The sequence below is a fragment of the Hemibagrus wyckioides genome, linkage group LG20, assembly GCF_019097595.1.
Source record: "Hemibagrus wyckioides isolate EC202008001 linkage group LG20, SWU_Hwy_1.0, whole genome shotgun sequence".
In the NCBI taxonomy this organism is placed as follows: domain Eukaryota; kingdom Metazoa; phylum Chordata; class Actinopteri; order Siluriformes; family Bagridae; genus Hemibagrus; species Hemibagrus wyckioides.
Genome location: NC_080729.1, coordinates 10,797,333 through 10,817,444, shown reverse-complemented (window position 1 = coordinate 10,817,444; position 20,112 = coordinate 10,797,333). Strand labels below are relative to the sequence as shown.

The window sequence follows — 20,112 nt, the reverse complement described above, 5'->3', positions numbered from 1 at the left end:
TGTGCCACATGCTACTTTGATACTTGACCAGTGCAAACAATGAATATACCTTGCAATTCTGTAGCTGAGCTCCTTTGATTTAATGGGGGAATCTTTCTATTACGAAATTGGTTGTGCTAAATTTTGTAAGTGTTTATGTATGATTTATTAATTATATGACGTCTCAAAAACTATCTGCCTCTTATGATGAATGAGAAAAGAATGCATGTTGATAACCTCATATTTATACCCCTGAAAACATGGAAATTACCAAAGCTCTGAACATTTTTTCATTTATTTGATTTTGGACTGAAAAAGACAGACATTGCAACTTGAAAGTAGAAACAAGAAGTAAGTGTACAGAGAACTTGAGAACCTGAAAAAGACAAACGAGGATAAACATGCCCAATGCATCAACAAGAAATGAACACTAGCTTGTTCAATTTTACCATTGTTTAGCTCGTAAAAGCAAAAGTGGCAATAGGATGTCTAACCCAGATTTCAGCACACTAGCAAATATTTTTAAAAGTTCCAAAATATTCCAATAAATAATAAGGCAATGCAATATATCTCAGTTACAGAATGCTTGTGTAGATACAAACATAACAATTAATCACATTATTATAATTATAATTAATCACAGAATCATTTACACAAGCACAAACTAACTCCATATTATGTTAAATACTATATAACAATGTAATTACATTTTCCACAAATATTCAACAGTCAAAGAATTGCAAAACAATATAATGCACTCATTTGTACTGGGGTGGTGGCTCAGTTTTAACAGTTTTAAGCATGCTTTGGCCAAAGTGTGCAAATAGCAATCAGCAAATTTTCATTTATTTAAGATTGCATCTTTCTGGTACATATTTGGCTATATAATGCAGGACCTGTCATTACACATCAACTCCCTGGTGAGGAAGGCATGTCAGCACCTTTACCACCTTAGATGCTTAAGAGATTTTAAACTGCCCTAGGGAAATTTTATACCTGCACCATTGAAAGGAGGCATCACAGTCTCATTTGGGAACAGCACCAAGCAGGATAGATAGGCTCACCAGAGGGTGGTATGATCAGCTGAGCATATCATCTGCATTGAGTTCAGTGACCTTCAGTCTATACAGCATCAGTACTGGACCAATGGTCTTCTCTCTGTTGCTCTGTTGTGGTCAAGGAAGAGCTTGAGAAGCTTTTTCCCTCACCTGCACATATATACATATATATATTGAAAAGCATTTCACTACATGTTGTGTTGTGTATTGTTTTGTATGTGACAAATAATATTATTAAATTTCTCTTATACAAACAAATACTATCACTGATTTAACATGGTTTTTGTTGAATGAATAGCCTGCTGTATTGCTTCACTCTAGTGGGTCTCTGCGTTTAAATGTACGAGAAGAATATTTCACATTAGTGTCAAAATAATTCAGAAAACTGATGGCTAGGGCCGAAAGTTAGTTAAACGCAAGAGGATACATGATCATGAACTGGCAAACCAATCATCCAGATCCCATCACTCCACACACATACATCCAGAATGCAGTATTTAAGCCCATTCCAGACTGCAGCAAGTGCAGCATATAATTTAAGTAACAAAACAGCTAAATGAGAAGAACATGATTACACATTCATCTTCCGCTTCCTTCCATCTGCTAGACACAAACGTGTCTGCACACACAACCTTCAATTAATCCCATGAGGCAGGCAGCACAGTTGCTTCTATTTGTGTCTCCGATAAAAACTTGAGATCGGTTAGGAAAAAAAAGAGATAAAACAACAAAGAAAGCCTTATAGGCATATAGAACTAAAAATAGAAGGGGGAAAGCAGGACCCAGAGGGTGAATATGTAGAGTGTCTCTTTTTCCCATGGTGAGGCAGGAAACTCAGGCACAGTTACACTCATTGTTCAGTGACTTTCACAGCCAAAAATCCACCGACAGCAATGAATGTTGATTGTAAACCTTGAAGAAAAATGAGGAGAATAAAGTATAAAATATCTTACAAGGCTGGCAAAGATGTTTGGGCAGGCTGCATGGCACAATCAACGGTCAGTGGTTTTTTATAATATTTACATCAAACTCACCGACAGCGTTGAATGTTCCACAAAACCAGCCAGAGGGAACAAGGAGAAGAAGAGCACATAAAATAAAAAGCAACATCATTACCAAGATTTTTGAAAAAAGAGAGAAAGGGAACAAGCTTCTGAGGTTGAATTTGCATTTGACCTTCCATATTGTTAGGAATAATTTAGAAAAAAATAGGCCAAATAATTTAAAAACAGAAGCTGAAGTTTTGTACAGTGAGTGTACTTACCTTATTTTTTACAACTGCATCACACGACACAATCTCTTTTGAGTTCTTTCCTGTTACACATGTTAAGAGAATTTCTGGAATACAGTAGGTTTGGAATAATTTATAGAACAATGATTACATTAACTACTTGTGTGTTTCCATAAAGTGGGTTTGTAAATATAAGTCCTCATTAAATAGATCTCAGCTGTATTTAAATCACACTAACAAAATCCTTTTTCTTCAAAATAATAATAATAATAATAATAATAATAATAATAATAATAATAACATAGACACAAAAACCAAAGCCCACTTACCTAGTCAATATAGATGTACAGTACACCAAAGCAAGTTCATACATGAAGACTAATCAGCTGTTCATGTTCAATATTTGTACACAGATGGCTACTTACACAAGCCTGCCTTCGACAATAAAAGTTCAAACAGCCTTCATTCATGTGGTACGCGAGCACACACCCACCCACCTGCTGAAACACACACACACACACACAGACTCCCAATTAGATGTCATACTCATTCCTTTCTGCATACACATTATTAGCTATTAGCTTATTCAAAGCTAAAATTAAATCCTTCATCACATTGTTATACATAAACAAAAGCAAATACAAAACCCAGATTACAACATTGTATTGCAAGAACACACCAAATCAGGACCCTGTTGAGACTTTCCTTAAGCAGCAAATCTCTGCCGTAAAGCCATGATTAGGTGAGCTTTTTTAAAAGAATTATTCCAAAAGCTGAATGATTTACAATTTGTAATTTCGTTTAGGTTTCTTTGACAAGACGACTCAAGACAAGAGCATCAGTTTGTATGGAAGGAGAAAAAGGTTTTGGTTTCTACAGAAAATCTAACTATTTATACATGACTAATTACAGGGATGGAGTGAGAGAGAGACAAAACATTTCTGGAAGGTAATCATTTTGTTTGAGTGACTAGTAAAAATAGTCATGTCAGTCTTAATGTTTTCCAACACACACACAAACACACACACACACACACACACGAATTACTGCATTATTTCAGGATATCTTCAGTCAGGTCATAAATAATTTGCAATGACACAGTTATTATTTTAGCAAATGCAGTTGAATTTAAATATTTATATCCTCAAACAAAAAAAGACCTTTGTATTTTTTTGTGTTTTCTTTCTAAATGTCCTCCTTAAAAAGAGCTTTTAGACTGATGATATTCTCAGTCTGTGACCTAGTGTACAAATATCAGGATATAGTCATTGATGAAGGCTTCAAAGAACATCTGCCATAAAAGCTATAAATGTAAATGTTTTTCTCTATTCTAACTAGCTTCTTAGCTCTTGACCTGTTTCTGCATGATTTTATGCATTTTAGTATATTTATAAATATATAGACCTTTACACAAAAATCACTTCATGTATTATGAAGTGATTGACTTATTTTGGCACTCTGCAACTATACCCCCCACCTGAGCTCCAACACACAATGCAAAATACAGTGATGCAATGTTCTTAGTCTGAAGAATCCATATGTCCGTACATTTACTCTTAACTGAGTGTATACACTGCCTGGTCCCAAAAAATGTCACGACCTGTATTTTAATAAGCAAATAAGTAAGAGCCTTCCATTGGATAATTACTGCAAATTAATATGTTTCAGTTGACTTCAAGTTATTTAACCCTAACTGATGCAGTGAGTAGCTTCTCATTTCCTAAACAACCATGTCGGAAGATATATCCTGTGGTTGTGGAAAAAATCGGTTTCAGAAGGGTCAAATTATTGGCCTGCAACAAGCAAAGAAAACAACTAAGAAGAAACGACTAAAATTGGAGCATGGATTGGCTACCACAGAGTTCAGGCCTTAACCCTACTGAGAATCTTTGGGATGTGTTAGGGAAGACTTTACACAGAGGCCAGACTTTCCCAATCATCAATACAAGACCTTGGCAAGAAATAAATGCAACTCTGGGTGGAAATAAATGTTGTGACTGCATAAGCTGATCAAAATGATGCCATAAAACACACATTTTATTTGAACTGGAGTGTATAATCCAAATGTAGGTTTGCCAGGGACATCTTACAAAGCAAAGCAAGAGGGCAGGCAAATAGCAAAAATTAATAGGAAAAATAACAAGAAGATAGGATGTAAAAACATGGACCATGGATCTGTAGAGCATCTTTCTTTTTCCTTTTTCTGCAGCAGAGAGTGTATTAATAATAGCATTAACAGACAGTATGCCCAAGTGAATATCACCAGCATCCTACTCACATATGCAGGTGGTTTAAGCAGAAAAAGAATGCTATTTTATCATTAAAAAAATCATTGCTTACCTTAAATGTGTGCAGAAGTAATTATGAAAAAAACAATTGCTTATATTGCCTAATGACCAAACCCACTATATATCTGTACTTTGCTGGGTGATTTATTGAGCGACATTTTTATGTGCACTTAAAGGTTTGTTTACCTTTTTTTAAATTAATTTCTGACCAATGAGTTTTTCCAGATTTTCATCCCTACATGCTGCAAAGACAGCATTTCTTCACCATTTAATACAGGGAGAAAACAGACCAAACAGCAAAGAAATCAGGAGTAGTATATTTTGGTCTGATTTGTATTCAGTGACTGAATAAATTGGTATGAAAGCACCTTTAGTGTGCTTTCCCATATGCAGAATTTAGTCCATTTGAATCCTGGGCCATTTCCCCTGCAGCACAGTTAATTTGGGCAGGTGAGAAAACCAAAGTAGTCTATTTAAAACACTATGAATGAATGTCCAGTTCCTCTAGTATAGTTTTATTGCAGTACGAAAATCTGAATCAACCCAAAAGCAGGAAGTGAACCAAACAAGCAAGCATGGGTTAAGCGCATCGTTTTCTGAACGATTTCTAAACTGACCCCCAAGACAGAAACAGCAAAAGAACAAAGATAGCACTCCAGAAATCTTATGTGACTCACATTTGTCAAACAAAAGCATTTTCACACCGTTACATTTTCTAGAGACCTACTAACACATTTAAAGTGGTAGGCAAAAACTGGGTACAATTAATCAAATTCACAGCTCTTTGCCTTATTGTCATTTTGTGTTCATTTATATAATAATACAGGTACAGAAACCCAGAAGAGTCCTCATGCCCTTAAAGGAACTTTTCCAAATGCTAGAGATATGACCTCACTTAACCCCATCCAAACATGAGGCTTACTAGTAAGAAAGTGTTTGCCTGTTGGGATGCATGTGGAAAAAGTTAGATCTTTAATTGTCTGCACAGAAGTGAAAAAAAAAACAGACTGGTTGTCAGAAGAGCTGAAAGTCCCCAGATCTGAGCCCCCTCGTTTCTCACACCTCCCCTCACAATCTCTCTTCCAGGGCCACGCTCCTGCAGGAAGACCAGAGTTTATTTTTGATTTGGAAAGAAAGAATGTGTGCCATTTCCTGTGTGGTGCTCCATATGAACTGTTCATGCACAGATTTGTCTGCCTGCAGATTGTGAGGCTCAGTGTTCAATTCCAATTTACTCTCAAATTTTTTTTGGTTGTTCACATTATATGTAGACAATACCTGACATGCCACACAGCTGAAATAATCTGCAGTGAGGGTTTTGTACAGAGCTAAAATATATAGAGTGAATGTTTTCTATTATATAATCTGTGCAGACACTGAGATCCCAAATGAATAAAAAAGAAAAAACGGACAGCTGGCTAAGCACATACAACAGAAAAATTGTACACATATATATTTGGATTTATAAGATTAAATACATTATATCAGGTTAAAACTTGTACTAGTAGTGGTATCTACAGTGCTGCTGGTACTGCTCCATGTTTACTTATGTACAGTGAGGGTGAGGTGAGAGGGTAAGCCCAGGTGTCGACCATAGGAGCATAATTTGCGACGTCGAGTTTATTAAACAAAACAAAAAGTCTATCAATCATTTGGGGACTTAAAACTGATCAAATTAAACGTAATGTGCAGCATCAGGGGTGTCCTTTTAGGCAGAAATAAAGCTCAGATGACAAAATTGGTTATAAGGTGGCTCATTTTGTTCATCAAGGCTGCTACTAGTAACCCCATAATGAGCAGTTGAGAGTCGACAACTTACAGTAATCCAGCATACAGTCTAGCAGCTTGTATTGAGCAGTTTGAGACAGAGCTATAACTAGAAATTTTGGTGCTGGTCACAGTGATTGAAAGCGATTCAGTTTACCACACAAATAATTTCGGTTATCAATCAAGCAATCAATCAATCAATAATTTATTTATACAGCACTTATTAACAACTACAAGTCAAGCAATAAGAAAAATTTAAATCAACACAAGCTGTTAGAAAAAAATAAACATGTAAAATTAAGAAATTATGAATTATTAAGAAGTTGATATTGATAGACAATAGTGCAAGAACCTCAAGAATATAGATCAACATAGGATAAAAACAGGATATTAAGAAATAAAAACAGAATTTTAAGAGTATGTTATAACTAAAAGAAGAGCCAAGATCCAGATGCACGCAGATGCAAAGAAACATATTGTCTAACTACTATAAACTTAAAGCTAGCGTAAATAAGTGAGTTTTTAGTTTAGATTTAAACATAACAGATCAAATTTCAAGTGGTAACAAATTCCAAAGTTTGGGAGCCACTACCGCTTACCCGATCGCCAAATCGTTTGAATCTGGATCATGGCACTTCCAAAAGAAGTTGACCAGATGATCGGAGAGCTCTACCAGGGTTATGGGGTATTAAGAGATCTGTTAAATAAGATGGGGCCAGGCTATGTAGGGCTTTAAAAACAAACATGAGGAGAGATCACCAATCATAACTGAAAATGTTCAATTGGCTAGGTACGATTAGAGCCATTTGAGGGCCATGTCCTGAATGCCTACACTTTGAGCCAGGTGTGAAATGAGCACCTCATGGTTAACGGTACCAAAGGCTGCTGTGAGATCCAAAAGAATCAATGTCGAAGGAGTTTGAGCGTCAACAGATAAAAGGATATCGTTAAAGACTTTTAGCAGAACACTTTTAGCAAAAGATAAGAATTGAGACTTAGCAGCCTTAACAGCATTCTGGTATTCTGCTAAGCAGTCCTTTAGAGCACCATGAGACACTTGTAGTTTGTCCTTCTTCCACTTGCACTCGGCCTGTCTACAACACTGCCTGAGGGCACGAGTGGTCTCGTTCAGCCAGGGTTCTGGTTTAGATTTAGAAGATTTATACCTAAAAAAGTGCCTGAGTCCAAATAATAGAACATGTGGAATCAAAACATGAAAAGAGGTCATCAGGGTTGTAGTGAGACACAGGACCATCTATGGAGTATAGTGGAAAATTCATAAAGGCAGCAGCAAATTCTTCAGCTGTTGAGTGGGTAAGAGTGCGACAACAATGGGCTGGAACCCATGGTTTGGGCATTGGAGGGACTGCAACTTCAAATTGAATGGGGAAGTGATCTGAGATTACAAACATGGATTTAAAATCACCACATATTAGGATTTTCTCATATTTTGGCACAATACCAGCAAGAAACAATAATTCTGGTGAATACAAGAATAACAGCATCAATTAAAGTGAAAAATTGGAAATAAAATGAAATGGAATAAATAAAATGAATACAATATGAATCCAATAAACAACCAAGAAAATGAAAGCTTTATGCTAAGGGAATGTTTTGGTCCACTAATTTGATTGGCTGTACTGTATTATAAGAGTGCCATTGGGACAGTTCCCTGTTTGTATCACACTAGTCATCTGTGTTCACTACATAAAATTCCTCTTTCTAGTTCGAAACCATTATTACAGTAGTTTTATTGACATCATTAATGGCCATTAAAACATGACAAGCAACACTTCAAACAATACTTCTCATATATAATAATCCCAAAATATAATTTTGGCATAAAATTTAAAAGCTTATCTCATAAAGATGAAATAAAATGTATTTATTTATTTCATTTTTTGTTTTTACTAGATTAAAAAGTTACATTTTTCCATGTCTTTATGGTAAGATGTTTGTTTGCTGCAATCTTTATGTAAATTCTAATGTGTCTAATGGTTGTTTCAATTAGGCTGCTCAGAATTGTGTGCTTTTTGCAAGAAACCTTTAAAGCTGATAAAAGAAAACCAAAAGGGTTTGGGAAAAATTTGAAACTAGCCAAAATTGGCATAAACTGATAAATTTGTTAATAGCCCTGTCATTAATTGTCCTGTCCTCAGCTCCTGCTCAGCACATAGAGCAGCTTGATTTCATTGGTACTTGTTGCAGTTCCCATTTCCAGCACATGCTGCAATAATACCTTTAGGAAGCTACAGTAAGTGTGAGCAAATAATCACACTGTCCCATGACTGCACAAGATCTAGAGCAGTTGTGGCTTCTGGTTTTTTGGAATAGAAACCTGCACCCTTTGTGAATAAGACTGGACACCCCTGGTCTAGAATGCAAAATAGTTTTAATGCAACAGAAAAAAAAATTAATTTATTTGAAGATTGCACAAAAATGTACAGACTCTTTATTATTGGGCTCCAGACCATATATCAGTTGTACTGTATGTTGATTGGAAGCAATGAGCTGATCACAGTAAGTTATTAGAATTAATCTCATGTGACATGTTTATGCTGCATGCCTAGATGTGGGTCAATCACAAAAAATAATCAAACCTCTTATGATGTATGTATAGGATGGTCTCAGTGTTTGTAATTCCCTATAATCTAAAAACAACCAGGCAAACAGGAAAATGATTTTCACAATATTGGCCTAAGGAGATTTAGTAGTTTCAGCAGACATTTTTATCATGGTTTACATCAGGCTAGATGACCAAAATGAAGTAAAACAGTCTCTCTTTTGTCTTTCCTCTTGGTCTTAAAATAACCTAAATTCACCAACATTTTAGATTCATTACTCTCACAGGGAGGGGTAAGAGACAAAAATAAGAAGAGAGAAAGAAGTAAATGGCTCATTGACTTCATATCCTTTACCAGCAGGATCCAACACTGCAACTGCTGGGATTATTTTGTGGATAATGGGAATAAAACTTTGTACTGTAGTGCCTTTTTTCTGTGATGTGAATCCTACAGTGTGTTGACCTCCTCACATGCCAAATCACAGGTTTTGTCATGTAGCAATATACTCCCGTCTTCAGTATTGTTTTCTATCATCTGTATCAGAGGTTGTAGTGTGGCTGAGTGACTATGTATTAGAACAGAAAGAACATATTTGAGAAAAAATGATTCATTTGCCAGATTTCTAGTGAAAGGCTGTATTTCCAGAAGCATAGGTGTTTTTCATGCTGCTTTTAACTTTACAGACGTGAATGCCTGCAGTTCTATAGTCTGTTTGTGTATCTGGAAAAATTTCAGGTGGTCTGAGATTTTGCCTTCTACATGCATTCCCATTTAAATGGATCATTATTATGCCTGATAATGTAGGACAGGCATTAAATAAACAGTTTCCATGAAAAAAACCTTTTGGATTTTTCTGTAATTTGACTTTCTTCATCATTCTCTGATGCAGAAGTAAGTGATCATCAAAGACTATTTAAGGGTTTCTAAATATATAGGTTGCAATACATGTATAATGGAAAATGAGTCAAAGGCTTATTACTACCTTTAGTGTGTATTTTCTAGGAATGTTTCCTCTTCTATAAGGACCAAAACCTGTTATCTGTGTACTACTGCTGAATCAAGGGCATAAGTTCCTGTCCATAAGTCCTATGTCATATGCATTCAACACACCTTAGTTTATCCTTATATCCTCATGTTTAAATTAATCATATCTTACATTATGTTTAAGCCAGAATATAATTGCCATTTTGTTTGTGTGCTTATTAATGATCTATGCTTTTTTAAGAAAAAATTCGATTAGTTTTGATACTCTCACTTATATGTTGTGGCTATATGCGTATAAACTAGTGACATGTTATATAACAGTTTAAACACATCAAGATATAACACTTTCACAATAATCAGTAATGTTAAAATTGATTATAAAATATTACCAGACCATTTAAGCATTTTGCACAGGAATTTCACAATATAATATTACAGTATGCTAGCAAGTATACTAGCAGGAGTTATTACTCATAAAATATGCCAAAAGAGTAATCATTTCTCCCGAATAAAATGAAGGTAAGCCAATTCACATATTCATTACTATGAAATAAAATCTAACAATGTATTTCTAGCTTAGCAAACGTTAGACAAGTGCTTAGTTAAAATCACTTAACTATATTTATTAGAGAACCTAATGGTCAATGAGACAAAAGAGACCTAATTAGGTCTACTAATTAGTATGACCTAAAAAGATTACAACAATATGTCAAAACTAACCCTTTACAAATTATGTTAATGATGATGGCAAATAGAAAGTGGGAGTAATTGAATATGCAGGGTTATTTTGCTCCTCTATGTGGGTCAGTACTCAGACAAAAACACCTTAAGCAAGGGCAGATTAACAGAAAAAACATTGGCCATGTGTTTAATAGACAGCTGATTTGAAAAGACTTATACCAATATTTGTACTGCTGGTTTTTTTGCTCCAAAGTCACCACAAATGCATCCAGAGTTGATTCCATGTTAGCTCCTCACTGCACAGCTGGTATTATAATCACACCCTCCTGACTTTCATCTTCAGTAACTGCCTTATCCTGCTCTGGGTTGCCTTAGGCACAGTGCTAGGTTCCATATACACCGCTATGCTGTCCTGTACTTTCCTTAAATGTGAGATTTTGGAAATGCTCATTGTGCTGGCTTTTTTGGGCTTTATGATTAAACCATTTGTCATTATGTTTTTTAATGATAAATTGAGGGCAGGGGGGAAAAATCAATAAAGCACAAGCCTAACGTAAACCATCCCACACTATAATAGTGAGGTTTATTAGACCTATTAATGTGTATTACAGGCTTTGAGAAATGCGGCAGAGAGAGAAGTAGTATTATTTGCATAAGAGGGCTAGCTACAAAGTTAAGGCCAGGCAGTGGCAGCACAGCTTAACCACATGCTGCCACAGGCTCCAGATGGAGTTAAAGAATTTATGCAGATGGGTTCATTAACGCTGACAAGCTGCTCTCTCCACTGTAATGATGCACTCAGCATGGCATCAACAATTTCCTTTTGCAAAAATGAAATCTCTATCAACACCACAGTTTCATTTGGTTCACTTTTTTTTCCTCAACAAGAACGCTGATGTTTGTTAGGGAATGTTATAACTGTATGGAGAAAAAGGCCATAAAATGCACCTAGTCAAGCGAAGTATTTTGGTGAGGGAAGAAACAGCACAGCTAAATGCAGGATCTGTTTAGAAATACCATGCAATTTCCTCTCACATCCCACTGTAATCTCCACATGTTGGGAGTCTGTGGTCAACATGTGGCAATGGAAGTCATTTTTACTCAAAGCCAGAGAAACACAAGAGAAAAACACAGGTGAAGAGAAGAACCCATGATTAGAGTGCTCACACATTCTAACATTTAAATAAGAACGAAAAGAATGAGCACATGTTTTACAGAAAATACCCCCATAGACAGAGAAGACACTGTGAAAACATATTGCACAGCCAGCTGCCAAAATCACGTTAAAAAGACATGATGTTTTGCAAATTGTTAAATATAAATGGCATCTTAAAGGCTGTGTGGCTTGTATGTGAACATTTTAAAAAGGCATATATATTTAGGGCTTTTTAGAAAGATATATTATTGGTGACTGAAACCCTAACTTTAAGTATGGCACCAATGTAGTGGTACTAAATAAGGCATGTATAAATACCCAGGTTATTTACTCAGGCTTTCTTAATGTTTTGGTAAAAAAAACAGATACAGTAATGCAAGTTCAAGAACTGATCACTGATGAAATCTCATTTATTTTAAAACATGTTCTTAATGAACAAATCAAAGATGGTATCATCAATAAGTACCCTAAGGTTTAGCCATATGACATCTGAAATATCTTGTATAGGAAAGTCAAAATTTATACAAGTTATACACCCAGGTCCTCGAATATGTAAAGAAACATCCTCAAGATTGCATCGCCTTTACATACCTAGTATCCTAGACATTTACCATTATGTCTAGAATATGTCTACCACTATTACTGCTTTTATCCCCAGAATGTATTTGCTTTCCATTGTCTTAGAGGCCACACTGAAACCACAACAAAAAAAATTGGAAAAGTGTAATCACACCCATCTGGATCTTGTCCACATCAGACAGGACATGAAATAAACATGAGAACCTACCCACAGAATTCCTGCTTACAATTTAGGCTATAGCATTAAGTGCTTTTCAGTTCAATTCAATTCAATTCAATTTTATTTGTATAGTACTTTTAACAATGATAGATAGATAGATAGATAGATAGATAGATAGATAGATAGATAGATAGATAGATAGATAGATAGATAGATAGATAGATAGATAGATAGATAGATAGATAGATAGATAGATAGATAGATAGATAGAAGACTGGTGAAAGTTTGCACTTTATTAATCCCCCCCCCAAAAAAAGGTTTTTATATTGTTGTATTGATTATTGTTTTTCTAAAATAACAAGAATGAAAGGTTATGGGTTGCTCTCTTAAGGTTGTGGGTATGACTATTGTACCATGGTGCAGGTATTTTATTATAGCTGCATGAAAGTCAAAGTCATAGTATTTACACATACAGTAGGATCTTGTATATTATAGAGACAGTTATGTTATTTCTGTACTAATCTTTATTTAGGCAAACTCACGCTTAAAATTAGTGGGCAACTGATTTTCTAATAGTCAATGCTGTTACCTAGAAAGCAATATGTCTGATTGGCTTATATAAGACAAATTTAGCATAATTACAGTAAACAAGACATATAGAAAACTGGTGAAACTAAATGAACATTTATTGTGCATAATATTTTTTCTTCTTCTGTCTCTCAAAACGAAATGAAATAATGAAAAATCATAGATTGCACTTTTCGTTCCAAAGTGTTTTCTCTGTAAAGCACTCCCCTAGATGACATGTCTCTCTAGTAATCTAGCTGAATAAGAAAAGAAAATACATTTTATCTTAAAACCTTTGTATAATCATATTTTCCAAACACATAAATAATTAGTGCTGCTTTAGTCCTGTAACAGAATATAGATTCCATTTATAATAAATTTAATAATCCAAAAGTCATTAATTAAAGACAAAAACACATATGTGCAAATCCATGCATTTTAGCTACAATACATTGTTACTCAAAAGTTTCTTTAGCCAGTAACCGGTTGTATCTTAAGTCAAAGTATAGGATATTATTTAAATAATAAAGATTTAGTTCTGTTATGTCTTGCTTCTCTGTTTCTTCTAAAAAACCTGCATGGAAAAAAGGTGTGCACTTTTTCCCATTACAAGTTTAGTGAGCACCATGTAGCTTTGCATCGAAAAAGACCAGAACACATGAAAACATACACTACACATAATATTACATTAATCATGGATCAAACTTACCGTCTTGTATTATATCTTGTACAATAATCTGGTCTCATTCAGTTCACCCGACCCAGCGTTCATTTGTGGTACACAGATGTTATGTTGACTAAGAAAGACCAGTTGTAGATTTGTAATTGTTTGTTAGTTAAAATGTTTTCAGTTCTGTTTTAATTTATTCATTGCATGTCTGTTTCCCTGCAGGAGCTCACCATGACCTTGATCACTACCATTGGGCTGACATCTTACATACTGATGGAATAAGTTGTTGTGTTTAACCTTGTGTGTAACATTACATTAAACAGTGAATCACTGGTCATTTTATTGTCTGTCAGATTCTCACTTCATGTTTTAGCGACCATTTTTAGCCAGAATAAATTCAACATGCCTTCCTTAAGATCAGCATTTGTTGTCTACGCCCTGAAACAGTTTTCCCAACAGCCACGGGTGTAGCAATGTATCCTGTGCCAAAGACAGTGTGTTTCCCATCAACCCAAAAGTGGTATTTATTGAACTTTTTTGAAATAAAAGTTTACAACTATACAAACAGCACTCACTGGTAGAGTAATCACTGGAGAATAACTGATGTAATACATAAACAGTATTAAACAAATATTATATTTTAATATGTTAAAATATCATGTAAATATTTAGTATAAGATAAAATCATGTGATTTGGATCTCACTTAAAGCAGCACCCTGAATCATATGTGTATGAACTGTGCTATACTTTAATATAAATAGAGATGAAAATAATTTAACAATATTCCATTGAATTAATTTTTTTAATTTAATAGATACATTGCATTGTGCTTTGTAGTCTATAATATTTCAGTACTTTCAAACTATGTAACAGTGAAAAAAAGAAAAAAGAAAAGAAAGAAAAACTGAAAACAGCAACGTGTTCTTTGAAAAGCAAGTTTGTAGAAATATTGTGAACATATTGTTTTCCATATTTTCTAAAAATGTATGTCTAAATGGCTTGAACACTTGCATGCTACTTCGTTTTTTAAAGTGCTATAAGAATGTTTATCATTGGCTAGATAATTGATATAAGAACATTTATCAACAAGTTATTTATCACATGTAAGGAAATGAAGATTACTGCACAGCAAGCGTCTACACTTACTGAGCATTTTATTGGGAATACCTGGACAGCAGCAATGCAATGCATAAAATCATGCAGGTACAGCCAACCATCAGAATAGGTTTAAAAAAATGTAATCTCAGTGATTTTGACCACGGCCAGATGGGCTGGTCTGAGTATTTCAGAAACTGCAGATCTCCTGGAATTTACACTCAGAACAGACTAGAGTTTACACAGAATGTGTATTTGTATTTGAATGTGTTTTTACAAAAAACATCAAGTGAGCAGTGGCTCTGTTGTTGTAAATGCCATGTTGATGAGAGGTCAGACCAAAATGGCCAGAGTCATTCAAATGAAGATTTAAAAAATATGGTGTTTTTCAAATCTTCAGCTGTCCAGTTCTGGTGAAACTGTACCCACTGTAGCTTCAGATTCCTGTTCTTGACTGACAAGAGTGGAAACCAATGTGGTCTATTGCTGTTGTAGCACATCCACCTCAAGGTTGGGTGTTTTGTGTGTTCAGAAATGCTTTTCTGGTCACCACAGTTGTAAAGAGGATATTTGAGTTAACAACGCAGTTCCACCAACAGAACTGCCGCTCACTTGATGTTTTTGTACCATTCTGTATAAATTCTAGAAACTGTTCTGCAGCGAAATTGCAGATCAACATTTTCTGAAATATTTTTTTCTGTGTTCTGATATTTGAAAATTACCTGAACATACCTAAACTGCTGTTTTTAGATTTCTTATAGACCTACACTAATGGGTGAAGCAGCACAAATCTAGTATTTCTTTCACAAATAGGGGAGAGTGGGGCACAACCAAACAGTTTGTTTTCTCTAGTTTGTGGAAAAGTACTTAGGGTTCAAAGCATTTTCTTTATTCAAATTATTTTTGCATAAGTCTTATACAAATATGTGGTCTTGTTTTATGAATAAATTTTATTTTTTTTCATTAATTACATGGAAAGAAGATAAGTGAAATGCTGGAATGTGCCCCACAGGTGTAACATGAGAGGGTTACATTGTAACATGACCATGTGACATCTTAAAATCCCTTTCTAATAATTTACTATAATAAAAAAAGCAAGATAAATTATGACAAACATATATTAATTTCTAGATTTTAATAAAATAGATAACATATAAATAACATGACGCAAACATGGGTTATTTATTTATTTTTTAATTTATTTATTGCTTATCTGTCTGTGTAGGCATCTAGGCATCTAGGAATTTAGGCATACACGATTCTTTCACTGTTTTAGCCACCTCCTTTCAACTGAGTACTGGCTCCTTGAGTTCCTTGAGGCAGAGTACCTCCTGATCTTCTTCAAAAATTTGATTATGATGGGAGCATGCAAGAGAGGTTCTCCATGACTCCTGCCTCCTTGTTTTTTTTCTTAAGTGTGATGGATCTATAGAGTGTCATATGACAAAGGATAGCTCCTAGCCACATCTCTTATTGACTTGCTCCTCTACTTTGTGTCTTGTCATTGACAAAACAGCAGAAGGTACGCTAAAGTCCACCAGGGTCTTTCTTTGCCTGGTTCTCATGCTGCAGTTATTAAAATCATAAAAGGAGTATTGTGAGAATTTACATCGCTAACTGCATGGAATAACACGGTCTCTTTTAGTAGCGGGGCAATGTGCCCCGTGTGCACGATTCAGAGAGACAGACCAGACTACTCAATTTGGAAGGCTTAAATACGCATTTAGAGATTATATGGTTATGTGGCATATAATTGAGAGATTGCAAATTAAAATGATACTAAATTTGCATGTTAAATACAAAAATATATATATCAATTGAATTAATGTATGCGTGAAATTTTACTTACACTACGGTCAAATGATCTTCCTTTAACATCTTACAAATTTGTTTAAATTTTGGTGTGACCCCCCCCCAAAGTGTTGCTATGGCAACTAGTAAATAAAGGAAATTTCGTCATACCACTGTACGTATAAACCTACTAAATGTTGTCTGTTACAACGTACCCTGTGTTAGGTTGTGCCCCACTCTCCCCTATGTTCATTAGAGAGACACAGTGAACATTAGAGAGACACCGTGAACATTAGAGAGAGATGGGTGTTGTCAATCATAGGACCAATAAAAGAAAACACAGAAGAAGTGAAACGTGCAGAGAACTGCCGTAAACAGATCAAATAAATAGGGCTTATTATGTATTAAGTATAATAGCAATAATATACTTAATAATAATAAGCATAATAATAATAACAACAACAATAATAATAATAATAAGAAGAAGAAGAAGAAGAGAGTAATAATAATAATAATAATAATAATAATAATAATAACGTGAAACAGGACAATACGTGCAGAACATACGTGACCTCCCTGCTCTGTATATATTGGTGTGCTAGAAAAGGCAATAAATGGATTAGATAAGACACTTCTATACTTTCATTCAGTGTTTGGTCTAATCAGGTATTCATCGGCTATAGCGAGGTACAACCTCGTAAATCGACTCTGTTTCTAACCTGGACAATAAACCTGTGTAAACGCCACATTCACATCTTCTCTACTTTCGGGTGTATTTCCTGTTCACACTGAGCACAATGCGCTTTTAAAGTTGACAAGTCTGGTTACAAACTACGCCATGTCCCTCCAACATGCTCATAAAAGGAGAAAAAAAAACAATGGAAATAATAGACATAAAAGCATTGCTTTGTGTCCGCGAAACAACTCTGCTGTTCTTATAAAGAGGACGAAGCCGACGAAGAAACAAAATGTACTTACTTTGTTCCGTTTCCCTTTAACATTAAGCTGGTGACTAATGGAAACGAATTGGAAGTCCATTTTTGAAGATTTTATTATGCTCATCGTCAATCTGTTATCAGCTCTTTACACTCCAATTACAACACCTGACCACTTTCCATCCAAATCCTCGCAGCTCATTAATTCCTCCAAATTCCGATAAGAGTCTGACAATCACAGGCTTGGGCAGCGCGGTCTGTCAGGTGACCTACATAGGCTCGTTTTATTGGCTGGACATGAGTGGGTTGAAAACTGACAAACGATCCCGATTGGCTTGAGGCAAACCCAGTGCTGTAGTCTCGAGTAAAAAGAGGAATTTATGTAAGGAGGTGAGGGTGGGGTTGTCCGCTTGGCTGGATGGACTAAGCATTAACATGTTATTATTGATAATAGCATTTTAAAATAATTTGAACTCAATGTAAAATCAATACATATAAATTCTAACATGTCTATATAATAGTAATACTACTACTACTACAAATAATAATAATATGTATGCAATATATATGTGCAATTGGATAGACATTATAATAGTATTCCTAGTTTAAAATTTAAAAGAAATCTGTGCCATTCCATTCCATATTCTGTCCCCCTTTGCTGTTATAACCTCCATTCTTCTGATGAGGATTTCCACTAGATTTTGGAGAGTGTTACCCATTCTGCTACAAGGGCATCAGTGAGACCAGGCAATGACTTTGGGGAAGAAGACCTGGCACATATTCATGTTTTGGTTCATCCCAAAGTTCACTGGGGTTGATGTCAGGTCTCTGTGCAGGCCACTTCAGTTCTTCCACATCCAACCTTAGGAAACAATGTCTTTATGGACCTTATTTTGTGCATGATTGCATTCTTGGGTTCGATCAGGTTTGGGCCCCTTAGTTCCAGTGAAAGGAAATTGTAAATCTACATAATCGACATTCTAAACAACTGTGTACATTCATCTTTGTGGCAACGATTTGATGAAGGCTCATATATGTATATGTGATTGAGATGTTTAATTGAGAATATTTCAATTTTATTTCTAAAATTGGCGAGACATTTTCACAGTAAGCTGTAACACACCACAGCTGTGGAATCATCAGTTTGATTAATTTTTGGGGAAAATCAAAATGCAGCATTGTAAGTATATGGATTTCTGTGATGTAGCATTACTATTGTACAGTATTTAGTAGATGTTTGCTTTGTATATGAAGAGTCTGCAAAGGTCAAGAACAACTCAGAAATGCTGCAATACTTCCAACTGCAGAAAACTGTTTAATCTCTTCAGAAAGACCATCTTAATTTCAGTGAAAGCCAAAATAGTTTTCCTTTTTAAGAGGATTGACTTTTGTCTATTATTATTAGTGTGGTAAAAAAGTGTAACACAACAGATCATTTGTACAGAACAGCTTAAAACAAATTAACTATTTTAGGCATTCCCATTGAACACGTTGAAGTGCTCATTTTAAATGTTTTGATGTACTGCATAATACCATTGCCTTTAATTACTGGAAAATAACATCCTGTTAAGTAATACACATGCTGTGTCATACTAAATGCTTTTTAAGACAGTGAGATGAATATCTTCAAACAAACATCCAAACCCACCCTATTAGATAATAGACAGCATGAATGTGTTGGGTATAGTTTAATACCCAACACAAATTTAATAATGTCCTCAGAGGTTTTAGAATTCACATATGACTGTTCTTGTGTGTGTGTGTGTGTGTGTGTGTGTGTGTCCTATGATCCATCCTAATGAACAGATCTGTTCAGATCTGGTACATTCAATTACCATGGTAACATTTCACAATCTGGGATTTAACCATATCTGTGCTAAACTGATGCCAGAGTATGTGTTTTGGTTGTGGTAAAGTGAAAGAAGGTTCATGGCTGTCTACCTGGTAAGTTTTCTGATCCCTGAAATTATTTAATATTCTCTGTCCAGTAAAACACAATTTGTAACAGAATGGAAAATATATGAACTCATTGGTGTTGTAAAGCATCCAAGTCAGAGTTAGATATTTCCAATTGTCAGGTGGAAATGGACTTACTAAGATACATTTAGGGGCCTGGCCACCTATTTTTGTGATATAAAATAACTCCATTGGGTGATTGTGTTCTCCTTAACTAATAAATTATGTCTTAGTTTATGAAGAATTTTGTAAACTATCAACATAAAATTGGCATGCTTTTTTTCCCAAAAAGGTGCTAACTGGAACATATATTATGCTACCATGACTAGAAACTCAAGGAGATGCTCAAGAACACATTCAGGGACTGAGTATGGTTGAATGTGTTGACATTTTAGTTATGGGCCTACAAAACATAAATGATCATTGTAAAATGTCATTTCAAAAAAGATCATTTGTTCCATTTTACTTGACCTTACTTTTCCTGCATATGTCTGGCATGACAATGGGGGTTGTCAATTTTATTACTCTGGTGCTAAAACCTAAGGATCTGCTCAAAGAACAAATAATAGGGACACAGAACACATTATACAGTCGCTGGATGAAATCTTTTCTCATGGCTTATAGAAACAACAGAAAATTTTGGATCATGA

General features: G+C 35.0%; 1 long non-coding RNA gene across 2 annotated transcripts; it reads right to left on the bottom strand.

The window, feature by feature from the left end:
• Nucleotides 1-250: 250 nt before the first annotated feature.
• Nucleotides 251-17,758, bottom strand: LOC131370602 (uncharacterized). Of its 2 annotated transcripts, none has more exons than XR_009207443.1 (4): nt 17,550-17,758; nt 2,598-2,768; nt 2,302-2,375; nt 251-1,187 (listed from the first exon to the last, which is right to left on the bottom strand). It is a non-coding gene; the product is annotated as an uncharacterized LOC131370602 (long non-coding RNA). The 2 variants fall into 2 exon arrangements; XR_009207442.1 differs by having other exon boundaries at nt 253-1,187; nt 2,302-2,351.
• Between the last annotated feature and the right edge of the window lie 2,354 nt (nt 17,759-20,112).